The sequence below is a fragment of the Erinaceus europaeus genome, chromosome 4, assembly GCF_950295315.1.
Source record: "Erinaceus europaeus chromosome 4, mEriEur2.1, whole genome shotgun sequence".
NCBI lineage: Eukaryota > Metazoa > Chordata > Mammalia > Eulipotyphla > Erinaceidae > Erinaceus > Erinaceus europaeus.
The window spans coordinates 104,436,848-104,464,626 of NC_080165.1; the positions used below are offsets into that span (position 1 = coordinate 104,436,848).

The 27,779-nt window shown below is 50.1% G+C and overlaps 1 protein-coding gene across 1 annotated transcript in view; it reads right to left on the reverse strand.

Moving 5' to 3' along the window:
- Nucleotides 1–27,779, reverse strand: part of TEAD4 (TEA domain transcription factor 4) — a 61,388-nt gene that overhangs the window by 19,390 nt on the left and 14,219 nt on the right. The window contains exons 2-4 of the mRNA XM_060190290.1: nt 23,946–24,136; nt 9,123–9,187; nt 8,718–8,780 (exon numbers count right to left, since the gene is read on the reverse strand). The gene's annotated coding sequence lies outside the window, so the exon portion shown is untranslated. The remainder of the gene's footprint in view (nt 1–8,717; nt 8,781–9,122; nt 9,188–23,945; nt 24,137–27,779) is intronic.

Sequence of the window (27,779 nt, forward strand, 5' to 3'; positions counted from 1 at the left end):
GGTTTTCTGTAGGTTTTTTTTTTTTTTTTGCCTCCATGGTTATCACTGGGGCTCAGTGCCTGCACTATGAATCCACTGTTCCTGGTGGCCATCTTTTTTCCATTGTTGTTGTTGGACAGGAGGACAGAGAGAAATGGAGAGAGGAGGGGAAGACAGAGAGGAGAGAAAGACAGACTCTTGAAGACCTTCTTCACTGCTTGTGAAGCAACCCACCCCCTGCAGGTGGGGCTCCAACCAGGATCCTTATGCAGATCCTTGCGCTTTGAGCTATGTGGGTTTAACCCACAGCACTACCCCACCAGACCCCCCCTCTTCATCTCTTTCTCTTTTGCCTCCAGGGTTATCACTGGGGCTCGGTGTCTGCACTACGAATCCACTGCTCCTGGAGGCTATTTTTTCCCTTTTTTGCCCTTGTTGTTTATCATTGTTGTTATTATTGTTGTTGTTGTTATTACTGTCATTGTTGTTGGATAGGACAGAGAGAAATGGAGAGAGGAGGGGAAGACAGAGAGAGGGAGAGAAAGATAGACACCTGCAGACCTGCTTCAATGCTTATGAAGTGATCCCCCTGGAGGTGGGGAGCTGGGGGCTCGAACCGTATCCTTATGCTGGTCCTTGCGCTTCACTGTCATGTGTGCTTAACCTGCTGCACTACCACCCGGCTCCCCTCGGCTCTCTTTTTAATGTTGGTACAGGAGAATGAATGGAAAGTGCTCCTTGAGCGTACAATACTGCTGAGTGACCTCCCCAGGTGAATCTCTTCCATCTATTTTAGAGCAGGGAGGTGGAGGGAAGTAGGAGAGAGACCGCACCACTGCACCACTATCCATGGTACTCCCTTGTGGTGCTGGGGCTGATAGCCAGGGCTCCTTGCATTTTAAGATGCAAGTTCTGGGGGTCAGGCGATAGCACAGCGGGTTAAGCGCACGTAGCACAAAGCGCAAGGACCAGGCGTAAGGATCCCAGTTCAAGCCCCCAGCTTCCCACCTGCAGGGAAGTCACTTCACGGGCGGTGAAACAGGTCTGCAGGTGTCTATCTTTTTCTTCCCCTGTCTTCCCCTCCTCTCTCCATTTCTCTCTGTCCTATCCAACAACGAATGACATCAACAACAACAGCAATAACCACAACAAGGCTACAACAACAAGGGCAACAAAAGGGGAAGAAAAAAAATGGCCTCCAGGAGCAGTGGATTCATGGTACAGGCACTGAACCCCAGCAATAACCCTGGAGGAAAAAAAAAAAAAAAAAGATGCAAGTTCTAGGGTATGGGAGACAGCATAATGGTTATATAATAAGACTCTCCTGCCTGAGGCTCCAAAGTCCCAAGTTCAATCCCCAGCACCACCATAAGCCAGAGCTGAGCAACGCTCTGACAAAATAAATAATAGTAATAATAATAACACATTCAACCAAGGAATCTCTATCCTAGGCCCCAAATATTTGCTCTTTTAAGGCAAGACTGTCTCAGAGCCATTAGTCAGGTGGCATCAATGCTGGAACCCAAGCTGCATGGACTCCTGAGAACAGGGCCCTCGAAGGTCTGACAGTCTGGCTCACTTCCACATGGTAGCTGGTAAGTGGAGGTGATACACAAATGTCTCTGGACACTTCCTAAGTGGGGGGGGGGGGGGGGGAAACACACGCAACCTTGGTCACACAGACTACAAGCAGGCAAGGGATGGTCTCCGGGGGGGCCTCCCTGTAGGTCTCCTCTCTAATGTGGCTACCTGAGTTACACACACCCCTCCCTGTCCTTCCACCTCAGAAGGTGAATACCCCGCCTATCCTCCAGGGGCCAAAGATCACAACAAACAGGTCCCCCCATATCCGCAGCACCACACCAGCACAACACGTAATGATACTTGCTGGTCCCACCTGGAGCTCCCCCACCCCTAGCAAGGGAGACAGTCTCTAGTTCAAAAAGTCTAGTGGGAACTGTGTCTCCCTTTACTGGGTTATGTCAACTCAAGAAACTATCTTTATAATAAAAGAAATGTTTGATGCGCTGAGGCATTTACATAATTCATAACTCTAGCCCCTTGGCTAACTTTTTTTTTTTTTAATTTCTGACAAAGAGAAAGATAGGGAGAGGGAGAGAGACAGAGAGAAGAGACAAACCACAGCATCACTCCATCATCCTTAGAGCTTCCTCTGATGCTATACATGGTGTTCCCATGTGGTACCAGAGCTCAAACCTGGGTCACTCTATTGAGTGAATTATCTCCTGCCCTCTATCCCCCACATAATGACACTTTCTAGTGGAGAACATTACTTAACTGCTAGTTAGTGATACATTTTGGAAGGGGCTGGGTGGTGTCATACCTGGTAGAGTGCACATGTTACCACATTCAAGGACTCTAGTTCAAGCCTCTGCTTCCCAGCTGCAGGCGGGAAAGCTTCACAAGTGGTGAAGCAGGGATGCAGGTCTCCCCTCCCCCCCACACATCTCTTCCATCCCTCTCAATTTCTCAGTCTCTATCCTAAATAAATAAATAAATCCAATAATAATTTTTAAAAAAACCTTTGGGGGAAAGGCAAGTGATATCTGAGCAAGTAGGGTATGTGCCTTGCCATGTGTAGAGAGAGCTGGTAACACATGGCAATGCTATGGTGCTGGGGGAAGCTCTAATGTGTGGTCACTGAATGAAAAAGTCAGCCTAGGACAGTGGAATCACATCTGCACTGGGTCTAGCTAAAGCAAAACCAAAATCAACTTGGTGGCCTGGATCTGCCCCAAGTCAAGGTTCACTGAACCATGACGGAGTGTTCGAGGCTGATAGCACAGGGATGCCATGTAGCTCTCCAGCAACCCCCAACCACTCAGCCTCTGGATACCTCAGAACCGTGATGTGGCAGAAGTGGCCCTAGGAAGACAAAGGCCATGGCCTCACTTTGGTTTCAGCATCACAGATCCACCTCGAGGCTGACCATCAGGGGCCCCAGATCAAGAAGGAAACAAAGAGGCTCAATCAACCCACCATCCTTTGAGCCTGAGTTCTGTTTGTGGCCATCTCCTGGGCTTACTCCTCTTCAGACAGGAGGAGAGAGACAAAAAGGCCACCAAGAAAGACCACAGCCCCAAAGCTTCCTTTGATGCAGTGGGGGCTGTGCTCAAACCCAGATCACACACATGGCAAAGCAGCACACTAACCAGGTGAGCTATTTCACCAGCCCTAAAAGCCAAGTTCTTTGAGGGCTTGCTCTCAAAAGCTGCCTCTGCCCAGGCAGTTATCTGGGCTCTCTTCCTGGGGGAGGTGGTGGAGGGGGATACACAAATGACCAGACTGTCCCCCAGGAAGCCTGCATGTGAGGAAAACAGAGCTTTGGACCCTAGCGTCAGCAAGGCTCAAAGGAGAATCTAGGGGCTAGGGGCTGAGCAGGGAACACCCAGTTGAACACACATGTCACAGTGTACAAGTGTCTTGGTTCAAGCCCCCAGCCCACACCTGCAGGGGGAAGCTTTATGAGCCATGAAGCAATGATACGGGTGTCTATCTCTCACCCTTCCCTCTTGGTTTCTGTCTCTACCCAATAAATTAAATAAATAAATAAATAAATAAATAAATAAATAAAATACAGAGAGAGAGAATGTGTCTAGGAGCCCAGGTAGGGGCTCACCCAGTTAAGCATACACATCACCAGTTTAAGCCCTGACTCCACACCTGCAGGGGGAAGCTTCACAAGTAGTAAAGTAGGTCTGCAGGTGTCTTTCTGTCTCTTGTCCCGTCCCTCACCCCATCTCTCTTTTCAATTTATCAGAGCCCTGCTCAGCTCTGGCTGATGATGGTGCTGAGGACTGAACCTGGGACTATGGAGCCTCAGGCATGAAAATCTCTGCAGAACCATTATGCTGTCTCCCCATGCCCTCCTTCTCTCTCTTAATTTCTCTCCATGTCTACAAAAAATAAAAAATCCAAAGGGCAGGGGTTCAGGAGGGCAGACAGCAGGGAGAAGAGGAAACCAGAGGAGTGAAATCATGAGCAGGACTGTGGAGCAGCTGGCCTCAGACACCACTGCACCACCATCATTGGACCTGGACAGAGAGGAAGCAGAGTGGGGGTCCCCAAGGGTCAATGACTCATCAAGCTCCAAAAACACAAAAGCAGAGCCAGGCGAGAGCGGTCCCCCCAGCTGTTGGGAAGAGTTCTAGCTGAGCTCACCACTTACCATGGAACCAGTGGCTGTGGGTCCCAGCTGCCTCGGAAAACATAAAAACCATGCATGGGACCCTGGGACAGGCCCCATGTACTGGAGGAAGCTCACTGCTACAGTGTTTCCCTCTCTTCTTGTTTCTTTTTTGTTATTATCGCCAGGGCATCACAGTTCTGGGTTGGCTTTTGTTTTAATTATTTTTAATTATTTATCTTGATTTATTGGATAGAGACAGCCAGAAATTGAGAGGGAAAGGGAGTTAGGGAGAGAGACTGAGAGACACCTAAAACAGTGCTTCACCACTTGCAAATCTTTCCCCTTGCAGGTGGGGACCAGGAGCTTGAACCCGGGTCCTTGCACATTTGTAACCTGTGTGCTCAACCAGGTGCACCACTGCCCAGCCCTGGTTAGCTTTTTTTTTTTTTTCCACATAGGAAGAGACAGAGACAGAAGGAGAGAAAGACACAGCACAGAAGCTTCCTCCAAAGAGGAGGGGGGCTGGGCTCAAACCTGGGGTCTTGGTCTTTCTCTGAAAATGCTGGCCCAGAGCAGTGACGCCCCAGTGATGACCAAATAAGTAAACAAACAAAATATGAATTTTATACACAAACACCTGGGTATTACTTCTGGGGTTCATGGCACCCCTTGATGAAAGTTGCCCCGGGCCCCAAGTTAGAGCATGTGGACAAGAATAGGTACAAATCCTCTCTCCAGACAATAACTTAGATATCAGATGTCAGGCTCAGAAAACAAAACAAAACAAAAACTAGTATAGTCGTGGGCCCTTTAGAATATTCCTAAAATAGGCCTACTAACTATCTACAAAACGGAGACCCCCAACTCTTCATCTGAACTATTCCAGCCTTTAGGCTCATAATTAGTCAACAATTTGTTTGGCTTTATATGTTAACTCTTTTTTTCAGATGAATAATGTGCTCTGAGTATTATTTTTATTCTTTTTTTCAGAACCAGGTTCCAGATGCTAACATAATGCCAACTGGACTTCCCTGGGCAGACGACCCCACAAATATGTCCTGGAGCCTCACTTCCCCAGAACCCCACCCCACTAGGGAACAAGAGAGACAGGCTGGAGGTATGGATTCACCTGTAAACACCCATGTTCAGCGGGGAAGCAATTACAGAAGCCAGATCTTCCACCTTCTGCAACCCACAATGACCCTGGGTCCATACTCCCAGAGGGATAAAGAACAGGAAAACTATCAGGGGAGGGAATGGGATATGGAGATCTGGTGGTGGGAATTGTGTAGAGTTGTACCCCTCTTATCCTATGGTTTTTGTCAGTGTTTCCTTTTTATAAATAAAAAATAATAAATAAATATAAAACAACCTTTATTAAAAAGGGGGGAGCCGGGCGGTAGTGCAGTGGGTTAAACGCACATGGCACAAAGCTCAAGGACTGGCATAAGGATCCCGGTTCGAGCCCCCAGCTCCCCACCTGCAGTGGAGTCGCTTCACAGGTGGTGAGGCAGGTCTGCAGGTGTCTATCTTTCTCTCCTCCTCTCTGCCTTCCCCTCCTCTCTCCATTTCTCTCTGTCTTATCAACAACAATGACAACAATAACAAGAACAACAATAATGACAACAATAAAATAAGAATAATAATAATAAAAAGAACAGTTACAAATCCTTCAAGCAAAACTGTACCACACAGAGCTGCCAAAATAGCCCACTTGTGTTCATGTGCTCCTCTACTGTGTGCATGACCCAGGTTCGAGCCTGGCCCCTTCCTCAGTTAAAGAAGCTTTGGTGCTGTGGCCTCTCTATCTGGTTTTCTGTCTCTAGCTAAAAGTAAATGGAAGGAGGAAGAGGAGGAGGATGGTTTTAAAACTGTTCACTAAGGAAATGGGAGGTACTCAGAGCACATTATTCCTGGTCTTGGGTTTGATTCCCAGCACCACCTATGCCAGAGCTGAGAGGGATTCTGATCTCTCCCTCTTTCATAAAAATAAACAAGTGAATCTTGAAACAAATACTTAGAAGCTTCTCTGTGGCTCTGAGAGGAACACTGGGAGACTCTCTGCATCTGGTCGCCTAATTGGGCTGAATGAGGTTGGACAGAAGGGGCAGGGAGAAGGGAAACACTAGGCCCAGGACCCAGGGGTGTTGGGTACATGTGGCAGTCTACGGGTGGGCCAACAGCTATGGCTAGGCCAGCTGTCCCATGACAAAGGGCGAGGCACAGGGGACAACTGAGGGTCAGGGGACAGCTGGGTTGGTGGCAGGAGGGAGGGGGCTGAGCAGCCCAGGGCATGGCATCTAGGCTTCCCCTACCCCTCACTCCTTAGTCAGGATCCCAGGCTGCTAGGCCAGAGGGACTGGGCTCCAAGGCCTTTGATGGAGCTTTCACAGCAGAGTCTACAGAACTTTAAGAGCTCCAAGCCCTGACAAGAAGCAGCAGAAGGGGTTCTGTGTCCTCCCCACAAGACCAGGGCAGAGCAGCACTGTGGGAGCATACTGGAGTAACATATCTGTCTGGGACAAGAACAAAAGGACCGTCCTTGAAAAAATAAAATATGTAGCTGATGAGAGAGGGGATGCAGTGTGTAAAGCACTGGTCTCTCCAGCATGAGGTCCCAAGCTCAATCCCTGTCATCTCATTAGCCAGAGTGATGCGCTGCTTCTCTCTCATAAATATTTTGCCTCTTTCTTTCTTTCTCTTTATTCTTTCCTTCCTTCACCAAAGCACTAGTATGGAAAAGTCTTTTGGTGTAACCATTATGTTCTTCACCTGGCTAAATATCATAAATCATTTTTTTATATTTATATAATTATTTCCCCTTTTGTTGCCCTGGTGGTTTTATTGTTGTTGTAGTTAGTATTGTTGTTGTTTATGTTATCATTGTTGGATAGGACAGATTGATAATGGAAAGAGGAGGGGAAGACAGAGAGCGGGAGAGAAAGATAGACCTGTTTGTGAAGCGACTCCCCTGCAGGTGGAGAACCAGGGGCTCGAACCGGGTGCCTTACGCCGGTCCTTGTATTTGGTACCATGTGCGCTTAATTAACCCACTGTGCTACCGCCCGACTCCCCATAAATCATTTTAAAATGATGATGAACTGAGGCCTGTACATGGCTCATCCTGTAGAACACACACGCCCATGTGCAAGGACCTGGGTCCAAGCCCTAGACCACCACATCAAGCCAGCAGTGGGGAGACTTCATTAGAGGTGGAGTGGTACTGCGGCATCTCCCCTTCTTTCTCTCTCTCAATCTCTTTCTCACCCTCTATCAAATAAAAAAGGGGGAAGGCCACCTGGAGCATTAGAATATCATGCAGGTATCAAATAATAGTGACAACCTTAGTGGAAATAAATAAGTCCTTTTAAAATTATTATTATTATTTAAATATTTTATTTGTTTTGGATAAAGAAAGAGAGAATTGAGAAGAAAGGGGAGATAGAGAGGGAGAGAAAAAGATATCTGCAGACCTGCTTTACCATTCATGAAGCTTCCCCCATGCAGGGTGGGACTAGGGGCTCAAACCTGGGTCCTTGCATATGGAGATGTGATGTGTGTGCTCTACCAGATGCACCACAGGGCCTCATAAATCTTTTTGTAAACATTGTATTTATTACCATTAGGGGGGTAGATACATAGAATCAGAGCTTTATCACTCTGGCATACTCTCATATGCAAGGGACTGAATTTGGGACCTCAATGCTTCCAACTTGAGCACCATATTCAAGGCTCATAGTCAATATTCTTGTGTGTGTGTGTGTGTGTGTGTGTGTGTGTGTGTGTGTGTGTGTATGTGTGTGTGTGTAAATGACCATCTCACTTCATGCCCCAAACACGAGCTCTTCCCATGGCTGAGCTGGGTGGCTCTGTGGTTAGCACTCTAGTGAAAGCAGGCTCAGGTCCTTACGGGGTCACCCTGAAGAGTGCCCTATCACTAAGGACCCTGAGTCTTGGGGCAACCTGTCCTCCACAGAGCAGCCCTGCAAGACTGAACTATCTGGGGAGGAGCTGGCAGTGTCAGACCAGTGTGGGGCAGATGGGGGGAGGCAGGGGAGCTCCAAACCCCTACAATGGCACCCAAATCCCCACCCCACTGTAGGGCCTCCATTCCTGCCACCCTCGGGGTCCACTGATGGCACTCAGGTGTCCCTTAAGGAGGTCATACTATGTGGGACCTATGAGGAGACACCTTCTCTCAGCCATGTGGTCTGGGGGTACCTGGTCCTCCTGAAATGCAGGGGTGAAGGAAGCAAAGCAGGAAGCTTCCAAGTAGCTGTGACACCTGGTGGTCACACACACAGATACATACTGAGATACACAGAGAGAGAGATACAGACAGACACGGAGACACACTCACACATGCATACAGAGAGACAGAGACACACAGATATATATACACACACACAGTGGCTCCAGTGTCCCTCTGTGAGACGAAGGAGAGGGCATGAGCTGAACCCCCACTCCTCCACCACCAAGAAGCTTGCTGGCTCCCAGACAAGGTTCCTGCAGATTAGGGGGTGCAGTTCCCAAGCACTCACCCCTTGGGTGTGCCCCACCCCCCCGCCCCACTCCATCACTGCCTTACCTTCAACTTGGCCTGAATCTCACGGGCCTTGCGTCGGGCCAGCACCTGAATATGGCTGGACACCTGTGGCAGAGAGAGCAGAAGGCTGTGCCTGCAACCCCAAAGTGCTGTGTGCCCCACCCTCAGCCCTGTGCCCACCCTTGAGGGATCAGGGAGAAATGCATGAATAGATGAAGGCTGGTCAGTGGCCTGGAGCTGGGGTCTCTCTGCCCTGATGTCCTGGAGAATTGAGGGGAGGACTGGTCATCCCACCCATAAGGACAAGGCCCCCCGGCCCCACCCCTGTGACAAGAATGAGGGAGACCAGGCCCTCTGTGGCACAGCAGGGGCTACAGTCATCCAGGCACTTAGCGTGAGTGGCCTTGGCCCTTTTTGGGGACCAGCCCCACCTCCATCCACACCCACCTGCTTCCGAGTGCGGGTCTTCCCTGTCCGCAGCTTGATGTATCGGGCGATCAGCTCATTGCGACCTATGAGGAAGGGACCCCAGACTCTGAGCTGCAGCAGGACAAAAGGCAGGTGACAGACATGGGAAAGGACAGGGGCACAGGAGGCTTCACACCCCCTGCAGTGGGTCTTGTGAGGATTTGCAAGTTCCCTCCAGCCACTAGCATCAAGAAGAAGCTGAGTGGCCCAGGAAGGGGCACAATGGATAAAGTGCTGGACTCTCAACCCTGAGAGGTCCTGAGTTCAATTCTTGACAGCACATGTACTAGAGTGACGCTCTGCTTTTCTCTCTCTTATCTCCTCTTCTCTGCCATAAATAAATAGCTCTTTTAAAAACAAAGTAAGGTGAGGGAGAGACAGAATAATGGTTCTACAAAAGATTCTCCTGCCTGAGGCTCCGAGGTCCCAGGTTCAATCCCCAGCACCACCACAAGCCAGAGCTGATCAATGCTCTGGTAAAACAAAAACAAAAACAAAAGAGACTGTGGTCTAGCTGGGGTGAGTGTCCATTGGACAGGAGGTGACAAGGCCACTTCTGGCCACTGCACAGCTTAGGGAGGTGCTCCTGGAGCTACTGCAGCTGGAGAGTCACCCTATTCCCACCTTCATTTGGGGCCTTCTGCACACCCCCAGAGGACCCTGACACCCTATAGTTCCCAGCTACTGTGAAAGTGAATGTCTGTGGGCTGAGAGTAGAAGGCAGACACTGAACATCCCTAGAGACCCTTCCCTGAGATGGGAAATCTGTGACCACATGCCCAACTCTGAGGGCCACTCCCTCCCTACCCCAGACAACATAGTCCTCCAGTGGCCAGCTCACAGGGAGCTTTAAGGTGTCTGCAGAGCTGTGGCTACTATTTCGAGTGAAGTCATGAAACCAAACCCTGTTTGATTCAAGGAGTCCACTATGTGGCCCAGGTAGTGATACTGTGGATAAAGCACTGGACTCTCAAGCCCAAGGTCCTGAGTTCCATCTCCAGCATGTGCCAGAAGGATGCTCTGTTTCTCACTCTATCACATGCACATGTACGCACACACTTTCTCTCGCTTCCATTAATAAAGCGTTAAAAAACAATCATCGAGGCCAGGCAGAGGCACAGCCAGCTGAGCACACATGTTACCAAGTGTAAGGATCCTGGTTCAAACTCTAAGGCCCCACTTGCAGGGGGGAGGACTCACAAGCAGATTTGCAGGTATCTCTCTGTCTCCCCCCACCTTTTCAATTTCTCTCTGTCCTATCAAATAAAATAAAATAAAATAAAATAAAATAAAATAAAATAAAATAAAATAAAATAAAATAAAATAATAAAAGGGGCCAGGTGGTAACACAGCGGGTTAAGCACACATGGCGTGAAGCGCAAGGACCAGCATAAGGATCCTGGTTCAAGCCCCTGGCTCACCACCTGCAGCGGGGTCACTTCACAAGCGGTGAAGCAGATTTGCAGGTGTCTATCTTTCTCTACTCCCTGTCTTCCCCTCCTCTCTTGATTTTTCTCTGTCCTATCCAACAACAACAGCAATGCCTCCTCTCTCAGTTTTTTCCCTGTCCTGTCCAACAACAACAGCAATGGCAACAAGGGCAACAAAATGGGAAAAATGGCCTCCAGGAGCAGTGGATTCATAGTACAGGCACAGAGCCCCAGCAATAACCCTGAAGGCAAAATAAATAAATAAATAAATATTTAAAAAAATAAAACAAAAGCCACCAGGAGTGATGGAGTCATTATGCAGGTACTGAGTCCCAGAAATAACCCTGGAGGCAATAAAAAAAATTTTAAATTAGGGGGCTGGGCAGTGGTGCACCTGGTGGAGCACACAAATTACCAAGCACAAAGATCCAGGTTCAGGCCCCTGGGTCCCCTGTGCAGGAGGAAATTCGTGAGCAGTGAAACAATGATGCAAGTGTCTCTCTCCCCCTATCTATCTCCCCCTTCCATCTCAACTTCTCTCTGTATCCAAAATAAATAAATAAAATCTTTCAAAATTAAAAGGACAGAATCTTTAGTGGTCCAGTAGGTGGCACAATAGCTGACACACTGGGTTCTCAAGCCTAAGGTCCCAAGCTCCATTACCAGCATCACAAGTGGTTCTTTCTCTCTGTCTCTTCCTCCCTCTCTCTCATGAATAAATAAAGAGCCCACCAGCTGAGGAGAGGAGAGCTCTGTGTCACCAATGGTCACTGCTGAGGCCACACACGAGGACACAATGTCCAGAGGCCAAGATTGAGGCAGGCTGGCCAGGGAACCTTTAGCCCCCTGACAGAGGGAGCTTAAAACAGCAGGATGGGCAGTGAGCAGGGCCAGAGGCCTGAGCAGACCTGCCACTTCCTGCTGGGCCAGGAGATGCTCCACTGGGGCAGGGGTAGGTGAGGTGAATGGGCTGCCCGCCACTGGCTTCAGACCAAAGAGCCTGGCCAGGACTGAACTGGTCCCCCTGCTGACCTTTGCCCACTGCCAAGGCTAGATTAAGAGGCCAGGCTGAGGGTCTGGGCCAGAAAGACGTGCCTGCTGGGGAGCTCAGGCCACTCAATGGGGAGACAAAGGGAGGGCCAGACTGTGGAGACAGCACCTGTGGCCGACTACCACCAACATCCATAAGCCAGCAAGATGTCTCTCCTCAGAGATGACCAGCAAAGGCTTCCCACAGGCTGCTCTGTGGTCCACTGAGTCAGTCCCCCTCGAAAGTGAGACCCTCAGGATGCAGCTAGGAGTCATTTTTCATACCTGGGAGGTGGCACACTGAATAAAGCACTGGACTCTCAAGTGTGAGGTCCTGGGTTCCATCCCTGGCATTACATGTGCCAGAGTGATACTCTGCTTTTCTCTCATTTTTTTGCATCCAAGGTTATCACTGGGGCTCAGTGCCTATACCATGAATTCACTGCTCTTGGAGGTCATTTTTTCCCATTTTTGTTGTTGTTAGATAGGACAAAGAGAAATTGAGAGAGGAGGGGGAGAGAAAGATAGACATCTGTAGGCCTGCTTCACCACCTGTGAAGCTTCCCCCCTGCAGGTGGGGAGCAAGAACTCAAACCTGGGTCTTTGAGCACTGTAATGTGTGTGTTTAATGGGGCATGCTACTGCCTGGCCTCCCAGTTCTTTTATTTTAAATAGAGGGTAAGAGACAAAGAGAAAGGCAGAGTCAGAGAGAGGAGAGACACTATAGCACCACTCCACCACTCATGAAGCTTCTCCTTTGCATGAGACTCCCACGTGGCAACCAGGGACTAGAACCCAGGATCTCATGCATGGCAACATGTTTGCTCCCTAGTGGGTGAGTTATCTATACCCCCCACACACAGACACACACAAACACTTTATATTTACATTTGGGAAGTACTAGGTTGTCCGAAAAGTTATGGCATATTTTTCTGTCTTTCTATGCAAAAATGTGGCAGGACTTTTTTGACAGCCCAGGACTTTTTTGACAGTCTGTTAAATGAAACAGTTCACTTAACAGTGTGCTCCTTTGCCATGAGTACAACCCAAGTTCTAGCCCAGCCCCCACTGCAGGGAAGAAAGCTTGGGTACTAGGTCTCTTAAAGAAAAAAAGGGGTGGGGTGTATGTGTATGTGTGTGTGCCCGTGCATGCCTGCCTGCCTGCCCTCCCAGGGCTTAAGCCTCTAGAACAGAGAGAGTGGAGTCTGCAGGGAGGAGCCCTTTGGCTGATCAGATGCCAAAGGAATGAGGCTCTCCCTTCACCCTGTGAGTAAGGGCCTCTGAGCACCACCACCCACCCCCCCAGTGGCCTCAGGCCTCTCTGGGATCTGGAATCAGCTGTGGCTATAAACACCTGTGTCTGGGGGCGGAGGCTATTTGTGGAGAACCAGTGGCAGGGTCTGACATACAAGCCATTTGTCCCTGGAGACTCCAAGCTTCTGGTGAAACCCTACCCAGCCACAGTTACTCCTTACAAGTCCCTGGCCTCCACCCAAGCGGTGTGCTACTCCTGCCTGGTGTGTGTGTGTGTGTGTGTGTGTGTGTGTGTGTGTGTGTGTGTGTGTGTGTGTGTGTGTGTTGACAGGGAAGATGGGCTGTGCCTGCCTCTGATGTCACCTGGGGCCTTGACTACTTGAACTCCTGCCAGCAGGGGCCACATCACTCAGCTCTGTGGCCCCGGGATGAGGGACACAGGACATCTGCCATCTCTGCAGCAGCATTAGAGTCAGTAGCTTCTCCCAGTAAGCTCAGAAGAAGCTCAACACTGAGGCCTGGGATATGGCACAGAGGACAGAGTGTCATACCTTCATACCCTGGCTCAATTCCCGCCATTGCATGTGTCAGAGTGATGTCCTGATACTCTCCCTGCCATATATATATCTTTTTGTCACACTGGGGTCAGTGCCAGCACTATGAATCCACCACTCCTGATAATCATTTTTCCTTTTATCGTTTTTCCCCTCTTTTATTTGATAAGACAGAGGGGAAGGGGAGGCAGAAAGAGGAGAGACACCAGCAGACTGCTTTACTCCTCACTGAAGAAGCAGGTAGAGAGTGGGGCTCAAACCAGAGTCCTTGAATATGGTAATGTGTACGGTCAACTGGGTGTGGGCCCCCCAACCCCAAATAAATCTCTTATAGAAGATGCTCAGCATCACTACTGGAAGGAAATACACACAGAAGCCAGGTGCTACCACGCTGTGCCCAAGGGAAACTGTCACTTTTAAATGTAAACTAGCAAGTGATGGCAGGGATGGAAAAGGACAGGAAGCTTGTGCTTCTCTGCTGTGTGTGAGACCCAGGTTCAAGCCTGGCTGGCAATGAACTTTGGTACTTTGACCTCTTTCTCTCTCTCTCTCTCTCTCTCTCTCTCTCTCTCTCACACACACACACACACACACACACACACACACACCTCTGTGTGGGGGGGTGAAAAAGGAAGAACGAGAGGGAGGAAGGAAGGAAGAGAAAGGAAGGAAGGAAGAAAAAAGAAAAAGATAGGAAAGGAAGGGAGGTAGGGAAGGGAAGATGGGGGAGAGGGAGAGAGAGGTGGGTGTAGAAACTGGGACCTTTGTGCATTGCCAGCAAGACATGAAAAGGCCCCAGTGTAGCAGAAGAGTCCTAGTGGAGATCTCTGAACACTGACACACAGAATGCCTAATGCCCCCACCCACCCACCTCCAGGCATGGAGCCAGATGAACGGGAAGCTCCACTGTCTCTCAAAGAAGCCCTTGTCACTCTTATTCCTAACAGCACTATGCGCATGAGCTAAAAGACAGTGGCACCACGGTGTCCACCATGGCTGCCTGACGAACACAATACTGTCTATCAAAACAACAGAGCGTTACTGACAGCAAGACAGTCAGAATGAGGCTGACACATATCACCATGCGAAGTGTTGTGCTAAGTACTAGAGATACAGAGTGAGGACACTAAGTGATTGCATTGCCCTAAGGGGACTGAAACAGGCAAGAGACAGAAAGGAGAGGAGAAAATAAATATATATAAAAAAAAAAAATTTAAAGGGAGTCAGGCGGTAGCGCAGCGGGTTAAGCACACGTGGCGCAAAGCCCAAAGACCGGCGTAAGGATCCCAGTTTGAGCCCCCGGCTCCCCACCTGCAGGGGAGTCATTTCAGAGGCGGTGAAGCAGGTCTGCAGGTGTCCTATCTTTCTCTCCCCCTCTCTGTCTTCCCCTCCTCTCTCCATTTCCCTCTGTCCTATCCACCAACAACGACATCAATAACCACAACAATGTTATACAACAAGGGCAACAAAAGGGAAAATAAATAAATATTTAAAAAAATTAATAAAAAAAAAAAAGGAAAGGAGTAGCTATGGGGCAGTTGGAGGGCAGGGGGAGAATTTGTACTTATGTACCCTTTTTTGAGTTCTGGGAATATTTACAGATCCAACAGGACATGATTATCTCCTTTATGAGTTTTATTGCATTTCATGAAAAAGTCATTTAATAATTAGTGAGGGACACACAGAGAGGAAGAGAACATCAAATTGAGAAGGGGAGAAGCAGAGCATTCGGCTCACTCATTCCATGCCAAGGATTCAGCTCAGGAAGTCAAGATACAGGGACCTAGCATTTCTGTACTACAGAATTTGGCTGTGGTCCGGGGGGTGGCGCAGTGGATAAAAGCATTGGACTCTCAAGCATGAGGTCCTGAGTTCAATCCCCGGTAGCACATATACCAGAGTGATGTCTGGTTCTTTCTCTCTCTCCTATCATTTCTCATGAATAAATAAATAAAATCTTTAAAAAAAAAAAAAAAAAAAGCATTTGGCTGGGCAGCAGAACTGGGAGGAAATAGCTAGGAAGAGGCACTCTGAGCACTGCTCCCCCCTCCCCGCCCCCCCCCCCCCCCCCCCCGTGACAAGAGCCATGACTGTCCCCTGTCCCTGGCTCTGCTTCTAGTTAGCTCCGTGACTATCCCAAATCAAGGGTCCCAATGTTCCATGGGCATCGTGTTACATAGTGCTCTACCCAGGCTCCCCAGAAGGGCTCACCAAACCCAGTATGCAAAGACCCACCTTGAAGCCAGCACTGAGCCTCTCCCCTGGCCTTGGGCCCCACCTTCTGCCACTCAGCTCTAGCTCCAGCTCACTTCTTTCCTTTTCTTTCTTTTCTTTGTGCTTCTGGGGTGGTCACTGGGACTCCATGTCTGCATTATTCTACCACTCCTAGTGGACCTCTCTTTAAAAAGACATATGGGGGCAGGCAGGCCGTAGTGCACCGGGTTAAGCGCATGTGATACAAAGTACAAGGACCAGTGTAGAGATCTGGGTCTGAGCCCCCAGCTCCCCACCTGCAGGGGAGTCACTTCACAAGCAGGGAAGCAAGTCTGCAGGGAAGCAAGTCTGCAGGTGTCTGTCTTTCTCTCCCCTTCTCTGTTTTCTCCTCTCTCCACTTCTCTCTGTCCCATTCAACAACAGCAGCAGCAGTGGAAACAATAACAAGTGCAGGTATGCCACCACCCAGCGGCCCCTTTCTTCCTCCTTCCCCCCTCCCCTCATCATCATTATTACCACCAGGGTTATTACTGGGAATCAGCATCAGCATTACGAATCCACCACTCCCACTGGCCATTTTTCCCCCCTTTTTTTTCCATTTTATTCGATAGGACAGAGAGAAATTAAGAAGGGAAGGAGAGATAGGAAGAGAGACAGAGAGACACCTGCACACCTGTTTCACTGCTTGTGAAGCTTCTCCCCTAAAGGTGGGAAGTGGGGCTCGAAACTAGGTCCTTGCACATACTACTATGTGCACTTAATCAGGTGCATGTCACCCAGCCCCTCCCTTCCTTCCTTTAATTAATTAATTAATTTATTTATTTATTTATTTATTTTGCCTCCAAGGTTATTGCTGGGGCTTGGTGCCTGCACTATGAATCCACTGCTCCTGGAGGCTATTTTTCCCATTTTGTTGCCCTTGTTGTTACCCTTATTGCTGTCATTATTATTGTTGTCATTGCTGTTGTTGTTGCTGGATAAGATAGAGAGAAATCAAGAGAGGAAGGGAGACAGAGAAGGGGAGAGAAAGACAGACACCTGCAGACCTGCTTCACCGCCTGTAAAGGGACCCCCCTGCAGGTGGGGAGCCAGGGGCTCGAACCAGGAACTTTATGCCGGTCCTTGCACTTTGCACCATGTGCACTTAACCCACTGCGCTACCGCCTGACCCGTCCCCCTTCCTTTTTTTAATAGAGACAAAGAAGGAGAGAGATATGGAGAGAGAAGGAGAGACACTACTGTACAGCTCAGGAATGTAATGCTCAGGAAACTCCCCCTCTGCATGCTGCTTCCATATAAAGGTTTGGGGGCTTGAACCCAGGTACTCATGAATGGTGAAATGAGCCTTTATCCAGCCCCTGAGAATGGGGACCCAAGGCACAGGCCCACAGGGAGGCCTGGCAGTGTGAGAGTAGCGAGGAGAAGCTGGGCAGGGATACTTGAGGAGGTCAGAGTGACTAGCATGGCAGTGCCAAGCCCAGGTCACACAGTGACAGGGCAAAACTGACACAGGAGGGACCGGTCCCCATGAGGCTCAGAAATAACAGGCGATAATCTGCCCCGCCGGCTGCCATCTGTACGTCTGCCTGGCCCCTCACATCCTGCCTGGTATTGGGCCTTACCCCCCCCCCCCCGACCTAAGGCTACAGACTCAACCTCCACCTGCCAGCGCTCAGTGCCCATAGCTGCCTCACCCCTCCTCGCCCCTGCAGGCTGTGGGGTCCAGGGCCCAATGACAACAGTGTTCCCCCAGGGGGAGAGAAGAGTAAAGCAGGAGCCTGAATCAGCTTGAGCCTTCCTCCTCCTCATCTCCCGCCCCCCCCCTCCCCGGTCCCCAGGGCCCACCCCCTCATGCCCTGAGCTCAGAGCTATAAATACTCCCAGCTGGCCACTTGTTCTGAAGGAGCCCTGCCTTGGTGCGCTGGGCCTGGTAAGGAGAGACGGGCCAGGCCAGCATCTGTACACTGAGATGACAGGTGTCTTGGGGGCAGGGGAGTCATCGGCAGTCCCCACCCCACACCCCCCTTACCCAGAGCCTGACCCACTTGCAGCCAAGGCCCAGGAGAAGGCGGGGGTGGGGGATGGGGAGGAGAGGGCAGACAGGGTCACCTGTGAGCCCCAGACTCTCAGGCATCTAAGTTCCTTCTTCTACATCTGCAGAGGCTGTGATAAAGTGCTGGAATCACAAGCTGGAGATCCTGGGTTCAATCCTCAGCATCCATGCAACTCACTCTCTCCATTTCTCATAAATAAATATTTTAAAAAGAAAGAAGGAAAAAAAGAAAAGTTGAGCGGGCTGAGTAGTGATGCACTTGGTAAAGTTAGTGTGCAAGGACCAGGTTCAAGCACAGTCCCCACCTGCAGGGGGGAAGCTTCAGGAGCAGTGGAGTGTCTCCCTCTTTCTCTCCCTATCTCCCCCTTCCCTATTGATTTATTGATTTCTCTCTGTCTCTATCCACACGGCTATGGGGCCAGGGACATAGTCAGCAATGGAGCTCATGCTCTGTGTGCCAGTCCCTGAGTTTGATCCCTGGCAATGTGAACACAGACAGCAACCACAAAGGAGTAAAGCACACAGCTGGGGCAGTCGAGACAGTCATGGTTCTGCAAAAAGACTTTCATGCCAGAGGTTCTGAAGTCCCAGATTCGATCCCCAGCACCACCACCCACCAGAGGTGAAGAGGGCCAGGCTGTGCCACACCTGGTTGAACATACACATTGCTAAATACAAGGACCTAGGTTTAAGCTCCCACTCCCCACTTGCACGGGGGAAGCTTCATGAGTGATGAAGCAAGGCTGTAGGTGTCTCTTTCTCTCTATCTCTGCCTTCATAACCCTCTCAATTTTTCTGTCCAGTCAAAATAAAAAATTAAATGGAATAAAAAATTTTAAATTCAGACGCCAGAGCTTAGCAGTGCTCTGTTATAGTAATACTCAAGCACAGCTGTGTCCTGTCCATGGTGCTGGACTACACTGTGACACCCCAACACAGTTCCTATCACACACCTGACCGTCACATGCCAGCTCCAGAGCAGAAGGCCGTCCACCTGTCCCCAAAGCAGTGGAAACCTCCCCCCCCGGGGGGAGGACAGAGGCACCAACTGGACCTCACTTCCGGCTCCACAGGGGCCAGGCGAGGAGGCCTTTAGAACAAGGGTGTGGGGTGTGGAGCCTGGAATAGGGTATCTACAGAGACCAGAGGGAAGTCTGGGCACAGGGTAAGTTCACAGAGGTGGGGTTGGGAAGGGAGACCAGCAGCTTTTTTAGGTGTATGTTTCAATTAGGGAAAGAGACCCAGAGCATCACTCTGGTACATGTGCTGTCAGGGATCTAACTCAGAACCTCATGCCCAACAAGAGTCCAACAATGCCTTACCCACTGTGTCACCTCCTGGCCACAGCCATGCAGTTTTTGTCATACTTCCCCAGATGCTCTCTCTTCCAAAGTCTACGGGGTCCAGCCACCCTGCTCGGCCCTTCTTACACCACTATGTGTGGAATTTACATCCACAGTCTCTCGGCAAACCGGGTCTCCCCTGGCCACTCTTAGCCAGAGAGGACCCTCAGAAAGCTCAGTGGGTCTCTGCTTGGTTAGAAAGAGACAGAGAGGGAGTTGGGCGGTAGCGAAGCAGGTTAAGCGCATGTGGTGCAAAGTGCAATGACCGGCATAAGGATCCCGGTTCGAGCCCCTGGCTCCCCACCTGTAGGGGAGTCACTTCACAAGCAGTGAAGCAGGTCTGCAGGTGTCTATCTTTCTCTCACCCTCTCTGTCTTCCCCTCCTCTCTCCATTTCTCTCTGTCATATCCAACAACATCAATAACAACAACAATAATAACTACAACAATAAAACAAGGGCAACAAAAGGGAATAAGTAAAATATAAAAAAAGGAAGAAAAGAAAGAAAGAAAGGAAGGAAGGAAGGAAGGAAGGAAGGAAGGAAGAGAGGAAGGAAGAAAGAGACAGAGAAGGCAGAGAGAGTGAAAGAGACCACAGCAGCAAAGTTTCCTCCAATGTTGTAAGGGCCAGCTTCGAATCTGAGTTCTGCACCTGGCAAGGCAGCTCACTATCCAAGTGAGCTATTTCGACAGCACACAAAGGTCTCTGCTGGCATTCACCACCCCCACCCCCCCACGGCAGAGCCTGCAGAGAGCCAGCTGTACACTTCCCCAACCCCTTAACAGATGCTGTATCCCCCAAAGGCTCCTCCTCAGGGGACTCCCTCCTGAAGAAGCCAGGACACAAGAAAGCACACCCCCTCCCCTCCAGCCCCCGGAGATCCTGTGGCCCCCACTCTCCCCTGGGTCAGTGTCCTGGGAGCTCCTTACCGTACATCTTGCCCTCCTCTGAGAGGATGATTTTGCGGCGGCCGCAGGGCGGGTAGATGGCCAGAGCCTCCTGAAAGCTCTGCTCGATGTCCGGGCTCCATACTCCCTCTGCATCATTGTCGATGGGCTTGTCCAAGGTTTGGCTACCCCCAGACACGCTGCTCCCCTCGGGGGAGTTGGGAGAACCCCACTCGTTGGAGGTAATGGTGCCGGCCGTGCCCTCCAAGGCTCCGCTTGGAGGAGCGCCCGTTCGACCTGTGCAGGCGGAGACCGGGCTTTGGGGCAAGGATTTGTGGGGGGCCACAGTGGAGGACATTCCCCAAACCACCCACTTCTCATTGCCTGTCCACAGTCAGCACAGAACAGTCAGTGGCTAAAGGTTGAGGTGGGGGGATTGGATGGTGGTGCACCCAGTTGAACGAACACATTACCATACTCAAGGACCAGGGTTCAAGCCCTTCTCTCCACCTGCAGACTGGAAGCTTCATGAGCACTGAAATAGTTCTGCAGGTCTCTCTCTTTCTCTCCCTTTCTATCTCCCTCTCTACACTTAATTTTTCTCTGTCTTATCAAATAAAATAAAAGAAAAAAGAAAAGAAATAACCCTAAGGGTGGGGGTACATAGCATAATGGTTATGCAAAGAGACTCTCACACCTGAGGCTCCAAAGTCCCAGGTTCAATTCCCTGTACCACCATAAACCAGAGATGAGCAGTGCTCTGGTAAAATAAAATAAAATATAAATAGAAAGAAAGAAAGAAAGAAAGAAAGAAAGAAAGAAAGAAAAAACTTAACCCTAATCCCAACCTTAACCAGGAGTGGTGGACTCATAATGCCCCAGCAATAACCCTAGTTATGAAAGAAGAAAAGAGGGAGTCGGGCGGTGGCGCAGTGGGTTAAGCGTACGTGGCGCAAAGCGCAGGGACCGGCGTAAGGATCCCGGTTCGAGCCTCCGGCTCCCCACCTGCAGGAGAGTCGCTTCACGGGCGGTGAAGCAGGTCTGCAGGTGTCTGTCTTTCTCTCCCCTCTCTCTCTGTCTTCCCCTCCTCTCTCCATTTCTCTCTGTCCTATCCAACAACAAAGCAACATCAACAATGGCAATAATGACCGCAACGAGGCTGCAACAACCAGGGCAACAAAAAGGGGGAAAAATGGCCTCCAGGAGCGGTGGATTCATGGTGCAGGCACCGAGCCCAGCAATAACCCTGGAGGGAAAAAAAAAAAAAAAGAAAGAAGAAAAGAGGGGAGGGAAGGGGAAAGGAGGGGAAAGAAGAAGAGAGGAGGGGAGGGGAAGGAAGGGGAGAGAAGAAACCCTGTGGGGTCCAGGAAAGCCCATCCCCAAAGCTGTTCAGCACCCCTCCACAGGCCTCAACGTTCCACCCTGTCCATGAGCACACTGGCCCTGAGAACCCAGACACTCCAGGAGCAGGAGACAAGGACCCAGGGCCATGAGGATATTCTGGCCTTAAGTCAACAGTGGACCTAAAGGATACAAAATGCTGTACACTGCTGGGAGGAATGTAAACTGGTACAACCACCAGAGAAAGCTGCGTGTGTAGGAAGGATCCTCAGAAAACAACTTTTTTACTTAAAACTATCAAATGATCTAGCAATAAAATACCTGGGAATACAGTGCCTAAGTGTCACAGAGTCATCTGTGCACCCATATTCACCTGCACGACTGTCTCTTGTGGCTGGCAGGAGGGGGGCACACAGAGTAGGGCCCCAGGCATCCCACCCAACCCCTGGCTGTAGTGGGGGGTGGCAGATGGGATCAGTGGCCCCGGGCCATATGCCACAAACCCAGGAGTAAAAATAATCCTGGACTTGGTTCCCTGCCTCCTGTCCCGCCTTCCCCCAGCCCCAGAGCCCAGCAGTGCAAACTCCCAGCTAGAAAAAAACAGCTCTTAGTTCCATGCCAAGGGCTGCAGATGTGGTTATTCAGGAGATGTGCAGAAGACTCTGCACTTTGGCAAAGCTTTGACTCAAACCTAACAGCAGCCAAGGAGGTGGTGCAGTGGATAAAGTGCTGGACATTCAAGCATGAGGTGTAGAGATTAAAGCCTGGAAACACATGTGTCAGAGTGATGCTCTTGATTCTCTCTCCTCTTGCTCTTGTGTTAATTCATTAATAATGGGATGAGTGGTAGCTTACTTGGTTAAGCACACACATTAGTTACCACGTGCAAGGACCCAGGTTCAAGACCCCAGTCCCCACCAGCAGGGGGGAAGTTTTTCAAGCAGTGGAATAGCGCTACAAAGTGTCTATTCACTCTGTGTGTGTGTATCTCTCACCCTAAAAAAAAAAAAATGAGGGTTGGCAACAAATAAATAATTTAAAATAATAATAAAGGAGGGGGGCAAGTGGTGGTGCACCCAGTCAAATGCACATATTACCTGGCACAAGGACTCAGGTTATATCTCCTGCTCCCCACCTGCAGGAGGGAAGCTTCACAAGGGGTAAATCAAGTCTGCAGGTATCTCTCTGTCTTTCTCCTTCTCTATCTCCCCTCCTATTAAAATTTCTCTGTCTTAATCAAATAAGATTGGTTGTGGGGGGGGGGGGGAAATGGCCACGAGGAACAGTGGATTCATAGTGCTAGCACCAAGCCCCAGTGGCAATTTACAAAACCCTGGTGGCAATTTAAAAAATAGGTTCAGCTGTTAAATTCTGAAAATTTTTTAAATTTTATTTATTATTAGAGACAGAATTTGAGAGGGGAGGGAGGATGGAGATGGAGAGAGACAGAGAGACACCTGCAGCCCTGCTTCACCACTCATGAAGCCTTCCCCCTGCATGTGGGGACCAGGGGCTTGAACCTGGGTCTTTGTGCACTGTAGTGTGCGCACTTAACCAGGCGTATCACCGCCTGGCCCCCTAAATTTTGTTATCTGTATTTTACCAAATATATAAGAAGAACACAGGGAAACAGAAGGGGGAAATGCAAAGACTCAAGAGGAGGAGGAGAAGCGGAATATGGAAAGGGACTAGGTTCCAGTATCCTCTGGTGGAGGGTGACACTACACCCCTGTGACAACCACAGTCTTGTAAAGACATTTCCTCAGCAGGCAGAGGAGGCACAGTGGGCAGACCACTGGATATGTAAGCATAAGGTCCTGAGTTCAATTCCCAGCCCTCCCTTCTCTAAATCTCACAAAATAAATAAAATATATATTTTAAAAAATTACCACATCCCAGGAGGTAGTGCAGTGGATAAAGCATTGGCCTGAATTTATTACCAGCATTGCATGTGCCTGAGTGACGCTGGTGGGGTTTTTTTTCCCTCTCTCTCTCCCCACTTTAAATAAATATTTTATTTTTCCTCAACTAAAAACTAAGGGGGAAAGATGTGCACTGAGAAAGGGGAGAGAGGGGTAAGAAGATTGAGGAGATAAAGGGAAGGCTTACTAATTCAGTAGAAATATAAGATAGAGGGTGGGGAGACAGCATAATGGTTATGCAAAAAGACTCTCATGCCTGAAGCTCTAAGGTCCCTGCTTCAATCCCCAATAGCACCATCAGCCAGAGCTGAGCAGGGTGCTAGTAAAAATAAAGGAATGAAAGGGTGAGAGAAAGAAAGAAATGGAGAGAGGGCAGGCAAGATAGCTCACCTGGATAGTGTGCCTGCTCTGCCATGCGGGTGACTCAGGTTCAAACCTGGCCCCCACCACATGGGGGCAGCTTCAGTGCTGTGTGGTGAAGCACAATGGCAACGAGCCTTCCCTGGGCCCCAGGCCGGGTGGGATGAAAGGAATGGAGAAGAAAACAACCCAGCAGAGTTGAGAACTGGATTGGGCTGGTTTGGACCAGCACCCAGCAGGAAAAACCAGGCCCTGGGGTGGGGTGAAGCCAGACCTGGGCCTCAGAAACTACCAGACCAGCCTCACAGGCCAGGACCACCACCACCACCACCCCACCCCCAGGTGGGGCAGACCATGAAGCTCACTCCACTGTGACTGGGACAAACGTCTGTCTCTAGGATGGGAGATAGCTCACCTGGTAGAGAATATCCCTTGCTGTATGAAGCCCTGGGTTCAAGCCCCAACTTCTGGGGGGTGGGAGGAGGTAAGGCAGCTGCAGGAGGGGAAACCTTTTCTTCACTTAGCTCACTGTCCCCTGGGGCTGCAGCCAGGGGGCTGGGTGGATACTGCGCAGAGGCCCAGCTCAGAGTCTGGGGCCTAAATTCCCTGTTGGAAAAAAAAAAAAATCTGAGTTTGGAGAGGTAGCTCACACATGGCGCAGGTTTAAGCCCTGGCAGCACATGGAAAGCATCATTGTAGCTGTGGGAGCTCCTCCTCTGTCTTTCTAGTGGAATGAAAAAGCAGACCCAACTCTGCAAAAATTAGTTGATAAGTAAAATCTGCCTCCTTATCAGATATGGGGCTGATGAGACATTCTGTTACTTTCCCTAAAGCATTTACTTCCTCAGTCTCAGACAGGGAAAGGTGAGGTGCTTTGCAAAGAGATGAGGATAACATGAAAGACCTGAGAGGGAGTACAGTGGGAAAAGCGTTGGAGTCTTAAGCATGAGGTCTTGAGTTCCGTCCCCAGTATCACATGTGCCAGAATGGTGCTCTGGTATCAGCCTCTCCCTCCCCTCCCCTCCCCTCCCCTCTCCTTCTCTCTCCCTCTCCCTCTTTCTCCCCCTCTCCCTCTCCCTCTCCCTCTTTCTCTCCCCCTCTCCCTCTCCCCCTCCCGCCCCTCTCTGTCTCTCATCTCCTAGACTACAACAGTTGTTGGATGGAAGACAGGAGGAATAAAGGAGAGGGAGGATGGAGAGAGAGTTCCACTGAAAGATGAGGAAGAAGTCAAGATGGAGGAACAAGGAAGAGACCAAAGAGGCAGGAAGCAGGCCAGTAGGAGAGAGGAGGGCCAGCAGGGAGGGGCAGCAGGTGGGAGATAAAATTCTAAAGTGATTTAGGACCCAGGGCTGGACAAGCTAGTAGGGCCCCACCTAGCCCCCAGGCCTCAGCCTTAGGGGCAATGAGGTTAATGAGCTATTCCAAGCCCTCCCCCGGCCCCTCACCCCCTTGGGAGATGGGACAGTCTCCCTAGCAGCCTGGTGTATGGGAATGTGGGCCAGGCCCTGACACATCCAGAAAGTGGGTCACCACAGGCTCCCACCCCAGCCCACATGGGCTTCAGAACCATGGGCCCAAGAAGCTGTGAGGAAGCAGTCCAGCACTGCAGTGCCTCTGAGCAAGGAGGGCAGGAAACTGGGACCCCGGTATGAGGGGCCTGAGATGAGGGGAGGGCAGCCACAGGTCTGTGTCTCCTACAAAAATAAAAGGCAGTGGGTCCGGGCAGTGTTTCTCTGAGTTAAGGGCACATAGAACGAAATGCAAGGACCCGTGCAAGGATTCTGGTTTGAACCCCTGGCTCCCCACCTGCAGGGGGGTCACTTCACAAGCAGTGAAGCAGGCCTCTCCCCTCTCTATCTTCCCTTACTCTCTCAATTCTCTGTCCTTCCCAATAAAACGGGGAAAAATGGCCACCAGAAGCAGTGGATTCGTAATGCCAGCATCAAGCCCCAGCATTAATCCTGGAGGCAAATAATAATAATAATAAATAAATAAAATAATAAATAAAAGAGAGGAAAAGTGGATACAAGGCAGTGACAAAAGAAAACTAGCTACCGAGGCCCAGGAGAGGGCACAGTGAATAAAGTGCTGGACTCTCAAGCAGGAGGTCCCAAGCTCAATCCAGTATTGCATGTGCCAGAGAAGTGCTTTGGTTCTCTCTCTGGTTGAGAGAGTGAAAGAGAGGGAGGGAGGGAGAGGGAGAGAGACCCATCTGCCTCAGAGCCAGTCTAACAGGATAGGAACAGAGACACAGATGAGGATACTCTAGAAAGTCTAATGGATGGGTTTGGGGAGACAGCATTCTGGAGTCATGCAAAGAGACCCTCCTACCTGAGGCTCTGAGGTCTCAAGTTCAATCCCCAGCACCATCACCAGCCAGAGGTAAGCAGTGCTCTAGTGAAACTTTAAAAAGGAAGCCTAGTGATGGCCTCAAACCCCAGACCCCAGGCTGGGGGAGGTTCCTAACACAATGGACCCACCCTGACCCAGAAAGCTAGCCCTTGTGCCCCAGCCCTACACCCACAGCACCTGCCCCCACACCTGCCAGTGGCCCCACCCACCCACCCCCCATTCCAGAGTACACCATCATAAGGTTTAGAAACCAGGCCAAGGAGGTGGAGGTGGGAAGCCAGGTCGGGCAGGAAGGAACATCTGTTGTTCTGGAAGGGACTGGCCAGGCCTGGGCGGCTGGGAGCAGTCAGCCAGGCCTGAGCAGCCCGATGCCCCCATTCTGAAGCCCTCTCTGTAGCAGGTGCTAGGCCATACACCTGGTCAGAACTTTGTGCAGGGGCCTGCCCCCACTCCTCCCACTTGCCTGAAGATAAAGGACAAGGTTCAGACAGCAGGCTCTAGCCTAGCACTCAATGTCCTCATAATTACCAACTCCTTTTTCTTTTTCTCTCCAGTCACTGGGGCTTGGTGCTGGCACTACAAATCCACCACTTCTGCTGGCCTTTGTTGTTGTTGTTTTTCCATTTGATAGGACAGAGAGATTGAGAGAGGCAGGGGAGATAGAGAGGGAAAGAGAAAGAAAGACTCAAGGCTAAGGAGACAGCATAATGGCTCAGCAAGACTTTTATGCCTGAGGCTCCAAGGTTCAGTCCCCACTACCACCGTAAGCCAGAGCTGAGCAGTGCTCTGGTATCTGTGTTTCTCTATATATCTCTCTCTCATTAAAATAAAATTAAAAAAGAGAAAGATAGATTCCTGCAGGCCTGCTTCTCCACTCATGAAATGTGGCCCCGCGGGTGGGGAGTGAGGGCTGGAGCCTGGGTCCTTATGCGTATCCTTTTGCGTAGTATTCTATGCGCTTGACCAGGTGTGCCACCTCCCAGCCTGCTTCCAAGTTCTTTCACAGGGAGTTTTCCAATCTGATTTTTCTCCCCCCACCCCCAAATGAACCACACAGCTGGAAGCTAGAAATCTAAAGAACTTTTTTTTTTTTTGCCTCCAGGGTTATCATTGGGGCTCAGTGCCTGCACTACGATTCCACTGCTCCTGGAGGCCATTTTTCCCATTTTGTTGCCTTTGTTGTAGTTGTTATTGTTGTCATAGCTATTGTTGTTGGATAGGACAGAAAGAAATCGAGAGAGATGGGGAAAATGGAGAAGAAAAAGATAGACACCTGCAGACCTGCTTCACCGATTACAAAGTGACCCCCACCCCCCCACCTGCAGGTGGGGAGCTGGGGGCTTGAACCAGGATCCTTACACCGGTTCTTGTGCTTTGCCAGTTCTTGCACTTTGCACCATGTGCACTTAAATCACTACACTACTGCCCAGCTCCCCTAAAGAACTCTCTTAACTAAATAATCAGGAAATCACAGGCAGAAGATGAGGACAGGCACCTCACAAAGGAGCTCTTCCTGGGCAAATAAACCCATGCAAAGACCCTCCTCCATACCACGGTTACTCGGAAAGGCAGGTGAAATACCCCTAATCAGAATGGCAAAAACAATCCCAAGCATGGACGAAGATGCTGGGACCTCTATGTTGGAAGAAACAAAATGGCAGACCAGGGAGCTAGAATAATTTATACAACACTCTCCTGCCTGAGGCTCTGAGGTGGCAGGTTCAACCCCCAGCACCATCAGAAGCCAGAGTTGAGCAGGGCTGTGGTACATATTCTCCCATGCTCCTTCTCTCTATATCTGTCCTTCACTGAAAAATAATAAATAAAACATTAAAAAATATTTCTCCCTTTCTTGTTGCCTCCCACTCCCCTCCATCTGTCCCTCTCTTACACACAC